The 18,674-nt window shown below is 41.0% G+C and overlaps 1 protein-coding gene across 4 annotated transcripts in view; it reads left to right on the top strand.

Moving 5' to 3' along the window:
- The window catches only part of SGCD (sarcoglycan delta), a 684,711-nt gene that overhangs the window by 297,215 nt on the left and 368,822 nt on the right, over positions 1–18,674 (top strand). For all 4 annotated transcript variants that reach the window (XM_063447832.1, XM_063447834.1, XM_063447833.1 and 1 more), the window contains one exon: positions 13,813–13,949. The gene's annotated coding sequence lies outside the window, so the exon portion shown is untranslated. The remainder of the gene's footprint in view (positions 1–13,812; positions 13,950–18,674) is intronic.

Genomic DNA, 18,674 nt, shown 5'->3' with positions numbered 1-18,674 from the left:
AGTTTATTATGTAGATATACTTTAGTTATTTATTATTTTGTGTTACCAGTGACAACTACCAACCATTGTGATCTGCAAAAACGACTCTATGCAGATACCATTTGATAAGGCTTTTCTTATAGCCAGTGTTAACCATTAATCACTGTGGTCTGCACTAATTGTTATTGTGCAGATACCATTTGATAAGACTTCTAAATACTTTGCCATGTACCCTACTTATTTGAGGCTTATAGGGTGTCTTCACATATTTTCCTACTGATAAGTTACTAACTATAATATGTATATACCTTGGTTTATTATTATATTTGCATAAAATCTTCATGTATATACCTTAGTTTACCACTATATCATTCTATTTTGGAAATTTTGATTATATTTTAGAATTACTATTTAAAAGTTATTTTTAAAGGACACTCATTCTTTCTCTGGTTCACTTCTCCAATCTTTGGGTTAACCCCAGTACGAGTGTTCCTCAGGCTTCCTCAGGCTTCCTCTTCCTCTTTCCACTACCATTGTGTTTAGTTACCTAGTGGGGTACAGGTTCAATTTCTGGCAGGGTTGACTGACGCCTTCATCATCCCAAGGTATATAATATGAGCACCATTAGATTGGGTAATAGTAACATCCCCAGGATGTACTTGGAAACCAGAGAATACCTTAATGTACACCTTTCCTGGATTCCAAGTATGTCCTGGGTAAGTTACTGTTACCTGATATATACCTTCGAATGATGAAAGGCTGAGTCGACTTTGCTATTATTATTATTATACGGTCACTGGAGCTTGGACAGAATTGGGAAAGTCATACCTGGAAGTGGATGGTGACATTTTATTTAATCATACACAAACTTTTGTCTTCTCCTGTATTCGTACAAGAATGGCTGCTACAATTGTATTGATCTATGTTATGTATTTATAAAACTATGGGCAATAATGCACCCCATCTGCTAAATTTTATATTACTTTTTCTTCACAATATTAGTTTTACTTTAAAATTACACTTCTGGTGTGATTATTTATGAGACCACAATAAAAATAAATTGAGACTGTAAAAACTTGTTTCCATATCGGTTTAAGGTTCCTTTTAATTTGAGTAATCTAGTGCATTGAACACATCTCTGATTTCCGTCTATTCCTTTGAGTTCATTGACAGGTTTTGGAGTACAGTGACAACTAACCAGAGGGGTGAGGGTTAAGTAAAGGCTGAACTTATTACAACTCTATGAGTACAATCAGAGGCTTTTTAAAAAAAAAATACTGTCAGCCTTAAGCAATTAGCCAAGTAATATATATTCAATTTTAATAGGCAAATAAATAATGTTATTGCTTTTGTAAATTAGGATTTTCAAATATAAATTAATATAATTAATGATATTGCATTTGTAAATTTGTTTTTTCGAATATAAATTAACATAAATAAAAGTAATGTTTCAGCCGGCTTTTTACCAACAAAATCTAAATCAAGCAAGTAATCTGCAGGCTTTCCGCATGAAATAAGATGCTTGCGTAACATGATACAAATTGTTTGTTCCATGGTCGGATATTGTGCAAGGGCACAGTGGCAAATTACTCTGCATAAGGCATCATCGATCCTAAATAAACCTCTTTGACTTATTGTTTATATTTTATTTTAACAACATTGATATCGTGCATATGCAGAGTGCCCTATTTTACACTATGAATCAATTCCCGAATAAAAACACAAAGTTCTGTAGTTCAGGTAGACTTGCCTTGGGACATTTAACGGCGATTACAGGGGAAATTAGAAAATGTTGTGCTTTTTTCTTTTTTTTTTTTACTTTGGTATTGACTACAGAACTCACTATTCTGGATTTAAAATCTTATTTCCTCTTGTGATGTAATGATTAAGGTTGTGAGGCCCATAGAGGACAAATCAGGCATCTTCCAATGCAGGAACTAGAGATTATGCCTCTGTACCCCTAAATATATACACTATGGATTATACCAAGCAATAACAAGGAGAGGGAGATATATAATATTTAATGTTATGTACCACCCCCTACAAATGAGTTACACCAGGACCAGCCAAAGTATAGATCTGTTGCATCTTTGGAGGTTCATTTCAACAGCTGTGTGTCAGCCCCTCCTGGACATCATTCATTTAATTTATTATTATTATTTGAAATTCACCTGTTGATTATTAAAGGAACACTAAAAGAACCATAGCCACTGCAGTGGAGCCCTATCACTTGTAAGTAGTCAAACTGTTTTAGAACAGTATGACTTTTTTTATCTGGGGGTCTTTACAGATTGACTACTTGATTTGTATTCATTTTAAAGAGCATTGTTTAATGGCGCAAGCATGGAATTGTATGTTCCATGGTTGATAGGCTGATAGTGTAAGAATCTTCTAGTTAACTGCAGATCTGTTAACAATGGTTACACAAATCTTGGACTGTTTTACGGACTAATGAGTAAAGTAATGTTTTTTTGGTGAATGGTCTACTAATATATCAATGGAAAACATTTACAGGGTTATTTGGTAAGTTGAGAATTCAAAATGAATTTCAAATTTAAGGCCAAAGGAGCCAAACTGGAACCATAGCTGAATTAGAGAATTTTTCCAAATCGGGTATTTTGACCTTAAATTTTACATTCACATTGAATTCTCACTCTAGTAGTGAATAAACAGATATATTCAAGACTCCATTTAACATAACTTCCAATTGTGTTTTTATGGTGCTACTACCGTCAGCTTCCTCCACACTTTTTGCAAAAAATAGTCTTTGCAAAAAATTTAAAGGCCACACAGTTATCTTTGAAAGCTTGTTGTCCCACAAGAAGGGAATTTAGATGCTGGGCACAATCTATTACTTCTACAATTTTATTGCTTACATAATTTGTATATAAAAGTACATTTTGCTCTTTGCAGACTGCACTTCCAATTTATTATAAGCTAAAGAAGAAATTGTTCAAAAGAAAGTAAAAAAAATACTCATGACTCATGTCTGCTGACTTTTCAATAGTTCAGTTGCCAGTGTCCTGTATAATGGACATTAAATAAAATGAACAAAACGAGCTGGATAAGTCTGCTAAGAACCTTCTTTTCCGTGATATGATTTCAGAGAATTATGGACGTATCTAATAAGTAAAGCGAAACAGTGATTTTGCTGGAAATTACTGATTGAACCATTAATGATCACCTATACGTTATATTGAAGATTTAGCAAATTATATCAAACCCCAGTTACGTCCAGGCACAACCATGGCACACAATGCAAAAGAGTAAGAAAAATGTAATCATTTTTGTTCATCTGTCCTCTTCTATATGCTTTCTTTACATTGACTGTCAGGTGCAAAGGACAAAGCATACAACAATGATTGACAGGGAGCTAAGAGGAACCACACATTTATAGGATAACGAGTGGATTTCCACATGTCTTTTTATATTTCCCAACTCACACATACATATGTACTAAATATTAGGGGTAAGTATACATAATATTAAAAGTTATGAGAAGCGACAACTCAGAATGTCATTGTCAATGACAATGTCAGAAGTATCTGCAGGCTGCAGTTATTTTAAACGTCCCCTTGTTTTCCAGAGTTATTGTTCCTTTAGTTCCTGTGTTATGTTTTAATGGGAATTTAAAGCGGCACTGTCATGCCGAATTCCGTTTTTTTTTTTAACCCCCCTCCCGCCTCAACTACATCCAATCGACCCCCTAGTCACCCCCAAATGCCCCTATGCCCCCCACATTACCTATTTTTTATTCTTTATTTTCTGCCCCGATCTATATTCAGGGCGCCGCCATCTTTGTGTGGGTAGGTGAAGTCCCTGTGGGACACGTCATCTACCCACACTAGATAGCCCTGAGATTCCCGCACATGCCCAGTGAAACATCTGGACATGCGAACGGGAATTTCACCTATTCATTCATTCATCAGACAGACGAATGAATGAATAGAAAAAATCAGACGAACAAACTAACACTGTGTATCAGTGTTCGTTTGTTTGTTCGGTTTATTACAAGGAGGGAGCTACCGGCGTGCAGCTCCCTCCTTGTAATATGTAAAGACAGAAGCGGCAGGGAGCAGTGCTCCCCACCACTTCATAAGCCCCCCAGGTCCCCTCCTCACTCTATGGGGGTCAATATGACCCCCATAATAGCACAAGGGAGATTAAAATCTCCCCAATGCCCCTACTCGCTATACCGCGAGTAGGGGCATGTCCAATAAACAGTGAGCAGCCTGTGGCTGCTCACTGTAAAAAAAAAAAAACAGGGTAATAAGGGGGGGACGGGGGACCTACTGTCCTCCCCCGCCGGCCCCCACCCCTGGACGGCGGGTGGGGGCCATAATGGGAATGAGGGGGGACCTACTGTCCTCCCCTCAGGCCCCCACCCCTGGGCGGCGGGTGGGGGCCATAATAGTAATAAGGGGGGGGGACCTACTGTCCTCCCCCCCGGCCCCCACCCCTGGGCGGCGGGTGGGGGCCATAATAGTAATAAGGGGGGGGGGACCTACTGTCCTCCAGCCCCCGGCCCCCACCCCTGGGCGGCGGGTGGGGGCCCTAATGGTAAAAGGGGGGGGGGACCTACTGTCCTCCCCCCCGGCCCCCACCCCTGGGCGGCGGGTGGGGGCCATAACGATAATGGGGGGGACCTACTGTCCTCCCCCCGCCCCCACCCCTGGGCGGCGGGTGGGGGCACTAAGTAAATTCCCCCCCCCCCATCAAGGTGACTAGGGGTGCCCAAGCCCCTAGTCACCCACCCCCCACCCAAATAAAAAATGCCCCTACCTACCCCCCTCACCCTAAAAAATAGTGAGGGGGGAATAAAATTGCTAACCTGTAAAATAAAATTAAACTTACCATTCAACGTCTTCTTTTTTCTAAAATCTTCATTTTCAGCCCCAAAAAAGGCCAAATAAAAAACCATCATAGCCGTCGAACTAAAAATAAAATAAAAAACCCGAGCGCAAAAAAAAAAACCAGACGAAAAAGAAAAAACCCGAGCGCACAAAACAATAATCCATCTTCACCCATGGAGGGCTCCGCGCAGACTGAGCTCCGCAGGGCGGGGCAAGGCTTATAAAGCCTTGCCCCGCCCTGCAATTAGCCTAAGAACACTCTGATTGGTGGGTTTAAGCCAATCAGAGTGCTCTTTGTCATTTTACAAGCGTGGGAAAGTTCTTTGGAATTTTCCCACGCTTGTAAAATGACACAGAGCACTGTGATTGGATGGCTTGAAATCCATCCAATCACAGTGCTCTATGTCATTTTACATGGGTGGGAAAGTGAACTTTCCCACGCTTGTAAAATGACACAGAGCACTGTGATTGGATGGATTTCAAGCCATCCAATCACAGTGCTCTGTGTCATTTTACAAGCGTGGGAAAATTCCAAAGAACTTTCCCACGCTTGTAAAATGACACAGAGCACTGTGATTGGATGGATTTCAAGCCATCCAATCACAGTGCTCTGTGTCATTTTACAAGCGTGGGAAAATTCCAAAGAACTTTCCCACGCTTGTAAAATGACACAGAGCACTGTGATTGGATGGATTTCAAGCCATCCAATCACAGTGCTCTGTGTCATTTTACAAGCGTGGGGAAATTCCAAAGAACTTTCCCACGCTTGTAAAATGACACAGAGCACTGTGATTGGATGGATTTCAAGCCATCCAATCACAGTGCTCTGTGTCATTTTACAAGCGTGGGAAAATTCCAAAGAACTTTCCCACGCTTGTAAAATGACAAAGAGCACTCTGATTGGCTTAAACCCACCAATCAGAGTGTTCTTAGGCTAATTGCAGGGCGGGGCAAGGCTTTATAAGCCTTGCCCCGCCCTGCGGAGCTCAGTCTGCGCGGAGCCCTCCATGGGTGAAGATGGATTATTTTTATGTGCGCTCGGGTTTTTTCTTTTTCGTCGGTTTTTTTTTAATTTTTTTTTTTTGCGCTCGGGTTTTTTATTTTATTTTTAGCTCGACGGCTATGATGGTTTTTTATTTGGCCTTTTTTGGGGCTGAAAAATGAAGATTTTAGAAAAAAGAAGACGTCGAATGGTAAGTTTAATTTTACTTTACAGGTTAGCAATTTTATTCCCCCCTCACTATTTTTTAGGGTGAGGGGGGTAGGTAGGGGCATTTTTTATTTGGGTGGGGGGTGGGTGACTAGGGGCTTGGGCACCCCTAGTCACCTTGATGGGGGGGGGAATTTACTTAGTGCCCCCACCCGCCGCCCAGGGGTGGGGGCCGGGGGGGGGCAGTAGCCCCCCCCCTCCTTATTACTATGATGGCCCCCACCCGCCGCCCAGGGGTGGGGGCCGGGGGGGGGGAGGACAGTAGGTCCCCCCCCCCTCTTATTACCATTATGGTCCCCACCCGCCGGCCAGGGGTGGGGGCCGGGGGGGAGGACAGTAGGTCCCCCCCCCTACTACTATTATGGCCCCCACCCGCCGCCCAGGGGTGGGGGCCGGGGGGGGAGGACACTAGGTCCCCCCCCTACTACTATTATGGCCCCCACCCGCCCCCCAGGGGTGGGGGCCAGGGGGGGGAGGACAGTAGGTCCCCCCCCTCTTATTACCATTATGGCCCCCACCCACCGGCCAGGGGTGGGGGCCGGGGGGAGGACAGTAGGTCCCCCCCCCATCTACTATTATGGCCCCCACCCGCCGCTCAGGGGTGGGGGTGGGGGGGGGAGGACAGTAGGTCCCCCCCCCTCTTATTACCATTATGGCCCCCACCCGCCGCCCAGGGGTGGGGGCCGGGGGGGGGAGGACAGTAGGTCCCCCCCCCTCTTATTACCATTATGGCCCCCACCCGCCGGCCAGGGGTGGGGGCCGGGGGGAGGACAGAAATTCCGATCCGAACAAAGTACCGAATTGCATCCTAACACCAATGGAGAAACAGTGCTCATTCTGTTAGGATGCAATTCGGCAGTTTTGCCGGCGTTCTGTCTAAGTGACAGGACGTTCGGCAATACTGACAGGAAGCATTGTGGGAACTGGGAGGAAAGCTAGGGATCATGGGAAAATTGGTCTGACCAGCGGAAATGAAGCACACTTTGCTCCTCCGCTGGTCAGAGCTGGTCAAGCGGAGGAATCCTCCATAAGACAGAGTCCCTACTTTGTCTTATGATTTTAAAGAAAACTAAAGAAGACAGGAAGAAAAGAATAACAGATCCCGAGAGAGGGGGAGAAGAGGAAGAGATTGAGGAAAGGTAAGTTCGGCATGACAGTGCCGCTTTAATGGGACTCAAGTTAGGGAACTCACGTTCCCAAATTTTACCCAATGTTGACTCTACAGCCAACCAACTCCTCTTGCATCTCCTAGCAAAATCAGGAGCTTTGTAAATTCAAGACTTTGAAGTGAATGATATTATTCTTCATTAACTGACCCAATTAGGTTTTTGATACTGTAATAGTTTCAAATGTCAAATCCATTGTGTACAAGTGTAATATAAGGAACATTTATTTTTCTTTATTTTCAAAACTGCTACTCATAACATTTGTATTTTATATATTTTATATTCTCACTAATCTTATGACAGCCATACAACAGATTGTGTTTTTGTTTTTATAAATTATACATTTTTGGAAAATATTAGACTTGCTAAGGGAAAACATTTGGTTTGGCTAATCCATTTTTCTTGAAATTAAAAAAAAAATCTGGAAACCAAATTTTGGCCATATGTCAGTTCAGTTCAGCAGAATTTCAGTAATTCAGTAATAAATTAGACAAACCAAAATGATGCAAAAATGAGAAAGTCAGTGTACTGCAAATTATATACATAATGTAAATATTAACAAAAACAGAAAGTACAAAGGATTCCCACTCAGCAATTATGGTCTCAATGCCCTGGTGCAATCACCAACCAAATAGTATATTTCCACAAATAAAGAGAACTCAAAATCTTGTTAAAAATAATGCATCCAAGTGTTTATTCCAAATAAGACACGTTCGAATATGGGTCAATGTTTTAGTACAACCATAAGGACCTTTATAAAGACACAGTATAAACAAATAATGCAAACATACAGGTGAAAAAAAGGATGGATCCTCAGGACTGAGGGTAATCACCACACCACTAGGAACGAAAGAGAAATAGAGGTTCCATACTCATAGGGATACCGCAAATCACTACGATGTAGCTGACTACTCCACTGTAAATCCAATGTTCACTCTAGTACACACACACTTACATATCTCAGATTAATCTCCTAATTATTAACATTGACAGGCATAGCCTTTATCTTGTTTTTTTTCTCTTATGTACTTACAAGCATGTTTATTATAAAAATTGTGTAGTCTCTACCCATGCCATAGTAATGTTTATCTTGAGTTGCTATTATTTGCTGTTGTGGCAGTACTGGCATGCATGTACCTTTTATGCACATAAAAAAAAAAAAAAAAAAAAGACTAAAAAAACAAACAAACAAAAAACAAGGATGGACATCAAAGTTAAGTGTACTACCCAAGAGGCGTATACCAGAATTAATAAGGAGAATGGAAGATTTTTTTTTATTATTATTTATTTTTATTGTGCATGGGATTACAGCAGTGCTTGCATAACCACAACAGCTTCCACAAGCGCAATAGTATTTGAATATAGGTACATTATGCATTAAACTTGCACATTTTTACATTTAGTGGGTTGCATAATGGGATTGTGTTAAAGAATCTCCAGTGGGAGATTTGCGTTATGTTTATAGATCTTATATGTTAGTCAAGTATGCCTAGATTGGGTGGGTGTGTAGTGTTGGTTTGTTTGAGAGGGTCTAGGCGGGTGCCGAGGGGGTTTAAGCTGTTTGTCAGCTTACGTTTGGTTGGTGGAGGCTGATGGGCCCCTGTCTAGACGCTGCGTAGTGTTTCCGTTGGGGGTATGGATCATTCCTTAGGGGTTTGGAGGCGTTGTGCGTGTAGATCCGCTATGTGTGGAGCGCTACATACATCTGGCTGAGCAGGCTCATACGCAGCCATCTGGTAGGGATAGTGATAGTAGGGTAGCTTATTGTGTGGCGGGTGGGTTAGTAATTCCCGAACCTGTCGGCTAGCATAGACCCCGCTGTGTCAGAGGGAGGGGGGGGAAGGAGGGTGCTTGGGCCCCTCGGAGTGGTTCGCCCTCATCTGAGAGTGGGTGCCACCTTGGTTCTTTATATTTTTAGCCCAGTTTTGGGACGTTTATAGCTAGCTGTTGTGCGCCTTAAAAACATATACATGAACTGAAAATGTTAAACGTTAAACACATTATAAAACATCTTGTGATGCGTTGAACTCTGCGCTGGTTTTCAGCCGCCTTTTCTGGTTGTTTTAGGGTGAATTATGCTCAGTCCTGCCAGTGTTCAGATTCCCCAGATGTGGTGGCTCTTGATGTTAAGTCCTGTAAAAGGTGAGAGAGGCGCCTTCAAAGGACAGCGGTGTTTTATCCTTCAGGGCCAGCATAATGTGGGCTTTATCTTGCGAGGTGGAGCAGCGGAGTATGACGTCCCGTATTTGGCCAGGTTTTGCCGTGGGCAAGCCTGGTATTCTGTGTGCTCCTTCAATGGATAGTTTCCTGGCCATTGGGTGGGGTAGAATGGTCGCCAGCAGTCGCCTGGTGTAATGTGGTAGCTCATCTGCTGTGATGTTGGCAGGGACGCCCCTTATCTTAATGTGGTTGCGGCGTTGTCTGTCTTCGAAAGCCGTCATCCTGAGGGACAGGGCTGATTGATGGACCTGTAGTTGGGTGACTGTGTCTTTAAGTGTGGTCAGTTCAGAGTTGATGTTGCTGATGTTAGTTTCTGTTTGTGTTACTCGGCCTGTGACTGCCTGTATGTCTGATCTGAGTTGCTGGTGGTCTTCAGCCCAGACCTTGTGGATGTCTGCCAGCAGTGCTTTTAAATCTGCTTTGGTGGTGGGGGCAGTGCCATCATATGGCTCTGGGGGTGAAGCCTTACCTTTCTGAGGGTCCTGTGTGGCCCTTACCTCGTCGCTCGTCCCTGTGGCCTCCAGGTGTGAGGGCTGCTGTGCGTCCGTGGGAGTTTTGGCCTGTGCCGGCCTTTGCAGCATGGAGCTGATGTCTCTGCCCTCTTCCGCCGTATTCGGTTTTTGGGACCGACGTCCCATTGCTGGCATCAGGGTTTGTCGCGGGGGCGAGGTGTCCGACCCGTACAGGCTGATTCCCGCGTTTCGGATAGCCAGGAGATCACCCAGGCTGTAGGCTTGTGGTGCGCGGTTGGCCCCAGGCCTGCGTTTTCCCTTAGGCTGCTTGAGCGGCTGAAAGAATGGCATCGGCGGGTGCTGGACCGCTTCGTGAGGCAGGTCAGTCGGGTTGGGATGGCAGATGGGGCAGGATGCCTTAGATTTCGGGGTGAAATTTGGGCTAGTTGTGCGGAGCTGGCCAAGATGGCGTCCGACCCAGTTGGTGGCAAGCTCCGCCCCCTCAGAATGGAAGATTTTAATTATAAAGAAAGGTTAGAAAAACTGCATTTGTTTTCTTTAAAAAAAATCTGTCTCACAGGGGAGTTGATAGCACTTTACAAATATATTCAGGGCCAGTAGAAACAGCTATCCGATCATCCAAAAGGTTATCCATTAAGGAAGGTGGTGTTTTGAAGGAAGGAAGGTGGTGTTTTTTGACAGCTGAGGAAAGGGTTCTTTACAGTAGCAATCTGATGGAAATGATTTCATCAGATACTGTCAATGTTTTTAAAAACAAAACAAAAAACATTCCCGGATATACCTAACATGTGTGGGAGCAGCTTGTTGATCCAAAAAGAATCTGTTTTTATAGAGTCAAGAAGTAATACTTTCCCTTTTTGTGGCACAACTAACAAAGATGTCAAACTTGATTTTCCATAAAACGATTTGTGAATGGTTGAACTTGATGTACATGATTTTTTTTTAACCTAAATAATTACTATGTAACTACTACAATTCAGTTAGTAAATCATGACATATTTTTGTACAAATTGAATAATTCTAACTTTTAACCAAGTAAATCAATTAAAGCATAACAAGTAGAATAAATGTAGAAATTATTATTTTGTACAAAGCTATTGCATAACTATTTACTATAAAAAAGCTGCTACCCAAAGTTAACATGATTAGTATAATGTATATTCAGACTTAAATGTCACCCAGACCACTTCATCTAAATTAAGTGGAAATCTGGTCACATACTTTGGAAGCACTTAAGAAAGCATTGAATTCAATGCTTTCCTATGAGAAGCATGGATGGACACCGGGCACTAGCTACAATTTTTCCTCTAGGACGAATATTGGATTGGACCACTGATAGAGGAAACCATACAGCTTGGCTCTTTCCTCTGCAAAAGTTAATTACTTCAATACCCTCATTACCACACTCTCCCGCGAACCCAAACGACTATTTCACACATTTAACTCTCTTCTTCGCCCTGCTGTTCCTCCTCCACCTACTAACTTGACCGCCTCAGACTTTGCAACTCACTTCACTGACAAGATTTCTACAATCAGAGAAGAGATCTCTCATCTTTCTTCTTCCCCTTACAATACTTCTCCTAACTTCACTCCCTCTGCTGTTCTATGTTCATTCACACCCGCTACATTGGAAGAGGTTTCTGCTCTGCTCCAGTCCTCCTGCCCCACCACCTGCTCCCTAGATCTAATTCCCTCGCATCTCATCCGTACTCTGTCTCCACCTTCTCCACCTCTCACTAAAATTCTCAATCTCTCTCTCTCCTCTGGTATATTTCCATCGCCCTTCAAACATGCAACTGTAACCCCAATTCTAAAGACCCCAATCTTGACCCTAACTCCCCATCCAACTATCGTCCTATCTCGCTACTGCCTTTTGCATCCAAGATCCTTGAAAGAATTGTGTATGCGAGATTGATAGACTTCCTCGAGTCCAACTCTGCTAGACCCACTTCAGTCTGGTTTCCGCGCTAAGCACTATGTGGAAACGGCACTGACCAAAGTATCCAATGATCTACTCGCTGCAAAATCTCGTGGTCACTACTCTATCCTAATTCTCCTTGACTTGTCTGCGGCTTTTGACACTGTTGATCATCAACAGCTTCTTCTCATCCTCTGCAATATCGGTCTACAAGATATTGCTCTCTCCTGGTGCTCCTCCTATTTCTCCCAGCGCTCTTTCAGTGTTTCTTTCTCTGGCTCTGCTTCTTCTCCCCAACTCCTCTCTGTTGGTGTCCCCCAAGGTTCAGTCCTTGGTCCCCTACTGTTCTCCATCTATACTGCCTCCCTTGGTAAACTCATTAGCTCCTTTGGCTTCCAATATAATTTCTATGCAGATGACGCGCAAATCTACCTGCCCTCTCCTGATATCTCCCCGTCCCTCTTGACTAGTGTCTCTGACTGCCTCTCTGCTGTTTCTAACTGGATGGCTGCCCACTTCCTTAAACTAAACTTGACCAAAACTGAAATTCTGGTCTTTCCTCCCTCAAGTGTTGTTACTCCTGTGTCTGTCTCCCTCCAAGTCAACGGTGCTACCATCAGCTCCACCACGCAGGCTCGCTGCCTAGGTGTTCTCTTTGACTCCGACCTCTCCTTCAAGCCTCATGTTCAATCTATCGCCAAATCCTGTCATTTCCATCTCAAAAACATTGCGCGCATCCACCCCTACTTAACGCCAGATGCGACTAATGTGTTGGTCTATTCCACTGTCCTTTCTCGCCTTGACTACTGTAATCCACTTCTCAGTGGTCTTACGTGCTCCCAACTTGCGCCGTTACAGTCCATAATGAATGCGGCAGCGAGGCTCATCTTCCTGTCCACCCGCACCTCCCATGCCTCACCCTTCTGTCAGTCCCTACATTGGCTTCCTATAAAATATAGAGCTAAATTTAAAATTCTGGTTCTTGCTTTCAAATCGCTATATAATGCTGCTCCCACCTATCTATCCTCCCTTATACACAAGTATGTCCCGTCCAGGCCCTTATGATCTGCTGAAGACTTACGTCTATCTTCTGTCCGTACTCCCACCTCTGATGCTCGCCTTCAAGATTTCTCGAGAGTTGCACCGTTCTTGTGGAAATCGCTTCCCTCCTTCGTTAGATGCTCACCCAGTCTCCACTCCTTCAAAAAATCGTTAAAAACCCACTTCTTCATAAAATCGTATCAATTAAACTGTTAATAGCTCCCAACTGATTCCTCTTCTGCAACTGTCACTAGTCTAATACTATCCTTACTTTTTTGTGTCATTTTACCCCACTCCCTCTAGCATGTAAGCTCATTGTGCAGGGCCCTCAACCCCTCTGTTCCTGTGTGTCCAAATTGTTTGGTTACAACTACATGACTGTTCCTCTACCCATTGTAAAGCGCTGCGGAATTTGACGGCGCTCTATAAATATCATAATAATAATAATAATAATTCTCTATGATGTTGCGGGAGGCGGAGAGGTGAGCAGTGGTGAGGAAGTATTGATGCTGGAAAAAGTTGAGTAGAACTTTAATTTGTTACTTTTAACTTAAAATGAAGAATAAAACTAGGGCCAGGGGCACCACAGTGTTATGAATACAGGTTTAGAGCTCCTTTAAATGATATATGATTTAGAAGGACTGCTATGTGTTTAGTGGAATCATTGCTGTTATAATAGCTTGTTATTTTTGTATCCATAGATTGTTTGGTTAGAAATTATGACTACTTCATAAATTTTTACCTGTGAAGGTGACCCCAATAAAAGTCATGCAATGTTCTTTTTTTCTCTTCTTATGTCTTTGGTACTCGTAGAATGAAAAGTCACTTATTTCATATGCAATGATATTTTATTCCCACAAGAGCAAAAAAAAACCCTCAGGGCAGACACCTAACTTTCTAGTTTCCATGTATTATCTTTTTCATCTCAATGAATATTCCCTTGATTTTTCAGGTGACACAGATATTATTCCTTCCTCTGGGAATTTGAGGATCCTTGTGTAGAATCTCCAGCATCACAAAGTCTGCTATCAATCTGTGTCTCGATGCTTTGATACGAATCCGGTCCATAGCAGATTAGGACTTATAAAGGTACTGTTTCATATACTTAGATTTTGAGAATGTCTATCACTTTGGGCGAAAAAGGAAAACGTTTAGATAATGTGTTTATTTAATACCAGCTATAGAATCTACAGCAGCATGTTACTGTAATCCTGTAATCCACAAAATACCTAATAAATAAATAATGGCCCTTATTGAATAGAATTATATGGATAATATGTCTCTAACAGCATACAGAGTCGTTAGTAACCTTAAAAAAAGTAAATCTGCTGTATGAGTGAGAGGCACTAATAGCTTTGGTTATGCTGGGAGCACTTAGCATAAGATACATTTATTAAACTCATTTTGGAAACATGAGATGAGCTTGCTTTGCTGATCAGAGAGCAAAACCTGAAGAACAGAGGCAGAATTCCTTATGGATCCTAGATGCAGTGAGTGCACCTTTACTGATATTTTTAAATTGGTAAGTGAATCTTAAAATAACCATGAATGTAAGGCTTTAAAGAATCCTTATTAAATTGTGAATCTGCCCTGGTGGACACGACAAGAGGGCTCTGCCTGGATACTGAAATGTTATAACTATCTCTGGAATAGTATGTGACTGTCTGTCAATCACAAGACCCTGATATGTTCTATTTCTGAATCTGCAGGGAACATAATAAAATGTTAAAGCAGCCAAAATCCAAAAATATATTACCGGAGTCAGGGTCACGTTGATTTATTCCTTGTTCAAGAAATGCAGACATCCTCCATCAGTCCAAATATTGTGTACTTAAACTAGCACAACCACAAGCACTGATTGGGCTTTGCTAGTGGAGTATTTGGATTTATTAGTTTTTCCCATCTTTTTTTCCCAGTACTTGTTTATATTAAAGACAATGCAATTTATTCAACATTTTAATATTTTCATATCATTGCAAACATTTTGCTAAGCGTAATATGAGTTGCAGTACATAGTTAAGGTGCCAGAGCATGCCAAGGTTCACAACTTTATTTACATTTCTCTAAAATGACAGAGTTTATTTGTTTGTTGTTGCCTTGCATCAATTCATCATTTGGCGTAGGATGAACATACTGGAAATCCATTTGCTCTGCGGATTCATTCGGCGCTATGTAAATGCCAATAATTATAATAACAACTAGGGTATCAGAGTTACCTTTCCTTTACCAGTCTTAACAATTACACTTTATGAAATGTTTCTGAAAATGATTGTTTCTTTTGTAAGGACTGTTAATAATCAATAAAAAGGAACATGGCCTAAAGTCTACTTTTAAATCAGTTTAAAAAAAAAAAAGGCTGGCTGAGCAAGATGAGGTTTGAAGTCTTCCCCAGTAAAATATCTACAAGTTGATCGCAACTCCACTGTTCTCAAACATTGCATTTATTGGATATGTCCAAATATGATTTTATTTTATTGCCCTTCCTGTATCAGTGTGTCTGTGTGCGTATATATTAAATCATCCACATTGTCTATGTGTAATGCTATTCACTTGCGCTAATAGATATTGACAGACTTCTAAAACAAGTCATAGTCTATTTTTGGGTTGAGAAGCGCAGATGTCGAACGTAATGAAAAACAGTACATATATGATATTGATGAGGCGTATCACTGCAGTATACTGGATTATTTATGAGTTTTTGCAGTAAACAGTGAGTTGTGGCTGAGCAGACAACAAACTAAAAACATTTACAGAAAATAGCTGAGATTGAAACCAGTGGCAGGCAAGTAGAGCTATAGAAACTTAATTTATCATTAATATAGTCTTGAAATTAGACTATTTAATTAAAATTCCTTTCCTACAGTACTTTAGCGGTCAGAGTATACTAACATTTTACACTTTCAAGTACAATAATCACTACAAGCTAATATAGTGGTTATGGTGTAAGGGATGATTTAGTTCTCTACTCACTGGCTATGGGTGCCGGGATTGCCATGTTTTTTGTCAAAATATTCAAAAACGGTTTGTCAGAATACAGGGAGAAGGTGTCAGAAGGCTGTTTGCACCAAAACCACTTCAATGTGCTACAATGGTTTGGTGTTTAGAGTGCACTGTAAGCACCACACCTATTGTACTGTAGGGCAAGGAATATTTCAGGCAGCCTAAAACATGTTCAAAGTATAAGTGATTGATGAATATATATTTTCTAACTCCCTCTAGAATGTAAGCTCATTGAGCAGGGCCCTCAACCCCTCTGTTCCTGTGTGTCCAATTGTCTGGTTAAAGTTACATGTCTGTTAGTCCACCCAATGTATAGCCCTACGGAATGTGATGGCGCTATATAAATAATAAAATTATAATAAGTAAGTCTGATAAAAGTATTATGTCAAAAAGGAATTGGAAAATCAGAAACATGAACAAAATTCCTTCACTTAAACTTTACCACTCCTATATTAAAATGCCATCTATTGCACAGCCGTGTGCCACCTTCACCATGCCTGTCCCTGCTGTGGAAGTACCCACGAACGATATTAGTCTGTATCGTCACAAGCACCCTTGCTAGATATGAGCAAAGAAATGTTTTTAAATTTCTTTTTTAATCTTTTGCTCTTAGGTACACAAAATACACAAAAATAATCTGTTCTTATGGATATCAAACAATTGCAAACACAACACAGGTTTATAAAAAAATATATATATAAATATTTGTAAAATGTATGTGAGGCACCCCTATGAATTCATATGAGAAACAGTTATTTGATGTCTATTCCGATTGATATTTTACATATATAGTACACCTGTATGACTAGGAAAATTAAATTCTACAACCATGACCTTTTGTTTTACAGTGGTATAAATATGAGCTAACACATGGGCAAAATCCCCTTAGTCATTTATCACTATAGGTAAAACCAAGTAATATAACTGTGATGTGGGGCAAAAGCCTGTTGAGATTCATACAATGTGAAGTAGCTATAAGAAAATAGCAAAAACAATGGAAATGCCCATTTCCATCATCAGGCCAATAATTAAGATGTTCCAGTCAACTGGAAATGTTATGAATAAATCTGGAAGAGGATGTGTGTCTATATTGTCTCAAAGCACTGTGAAGAGAATAGTTTGAGTGGCCAAAACATCTCCAAGAATCACAGCTGGAGAATTGCAGAAGATGGTTGAGTACTAGTGTGATAAAGTGTCCAAAACTACAATCTGACACCACAACACCTACATCACCACAAGTAAGGCAAAAGCCTCTACTCTCATCCAAAAAAAAACTTCAAGCATCTTCAGCTTGCCAGACACTACTGGAACTTTAAATGGGATCGGGTTCTATGGTCAGATGAAACAAAAATAGAGTTTTTTTGCAATAATGTTAGGTGCACACAGATAGGTAGCCATATGGAAAAGTACCTCAAGGTAAAATATGTCTCTTTAATGTCTTGGGGCTGTTTCTATGCCAGAGGACCTGGACATTTTGTTAGGATACATGGCATCATAGACTCTATCAAATATCAACAGATATTAAATGAACACCTGATTGCCTCTGTCAGAAAGCTTGAAATGGGTCATGGTTGCATTTTTCAGCAGGAAAATGATCCAACACATACATCAAAATCAACACAAAATTGGTTTACTGACCACAAAATCAAGATCTTGTCATGGCCACCCCAGTTTCCTGAACTGTAGAGGAGAGTCTACCAACGTCAACCTTAAAATATGAAGGATCTGGAGAGATTCTGTATGGAGGAATGATCTCAGATCCCTTGTATTATATTCTGCAACCTTATCAGTCAAGCAAGGTAGGTAGCACAAAGTATTGACTAAAAGGGAGCCAATAATTGTGCCCACATATATTTAACACATGGACCAACACATGTGCCTGTGTTTGTGCATTTATAAACAAAATATCAAAATGTTGAACTAAAAAGACAATTTTTCACAGGCACATATTTACTAAAGGTTCCAAAATGAATGTAGGGCACTGTTTGTTTCTAAAAATAATTAACATATTTTAAATTGCTTTCAGATACACTGCTAGACAAGCCTTAATATTCACTTGCCATCAGAAGCCTGGAGAGTACTTGGCATACTCACCAGTGAATGTCTAGCTAATGCCTCGTGAAAGTTTTGATCACTGCTACATTTGTTTGATCCTAAAAGGCTGAAGCGAGCCTGTTAGGAACTGGGCTGTAGTTGAATATTTGGGGCATCACTGAACTAAGCTCTCTCTCTCAATGGCTATGTGTTAGATGTAAGAAACAAATGTTGCACATTTGTACTATGAAATGAGATGTTCGTTTTTTTTATTCCACTGTAAAATACCTTAGCAAACATACAATTCCAACCAATTTCTTCACACACTTGATGTGCTGTAATGTCCAAATAATAAACGATAATGGATAGCTACAAACACATTCTTATAAATGAACAAAAGTTGAAAGGACATGATTACTTTGTGTTGTTACAGTAGAGTAGATCTAATACACTCCTTTGTAAAAGTTAAGGACATTTCCTCAAAAAAAAATCAAAATAACAGAACAATAGTTGCTTTATTTAGAAAAAAAAATGTACAGAACAGGCCATTAAAAAGACTATAAAGTGAAACTATTTTCTGGGCTATATAATGCATTGAGGCCATAACTGGAGTAAATAATGACTGTGAAAATAATAATCCTTCTGTATTAGGTTTGGCAATCTCTCACAGCAGTAGCAAACTCAGAGTTTAAAGAGAAAGAATAAGGCAAATGATATAGGAGATTAGATGAAATAAAGTCTGCTATTCATCCATATGACTCTCCACTAACATAACCAGAG

Source organism: Pelobates fuscus, chromosome 3 (assembly GCF_036172605.1).
Source record: "Pelobates fuscus isolate aPelFus1 chromosome 3, aPelFus1.pri, whole genome shotgun sequence".
Taxonomy (NCBI): Eukaryota; Metazoa; Chordata; class Amphibia; order Anura; family Pelobatidae; genus Pelobates; species Pelobates fuscus.
This window is presented reverse-complemented; position numbering and strand designations above follow the sequence as displayed.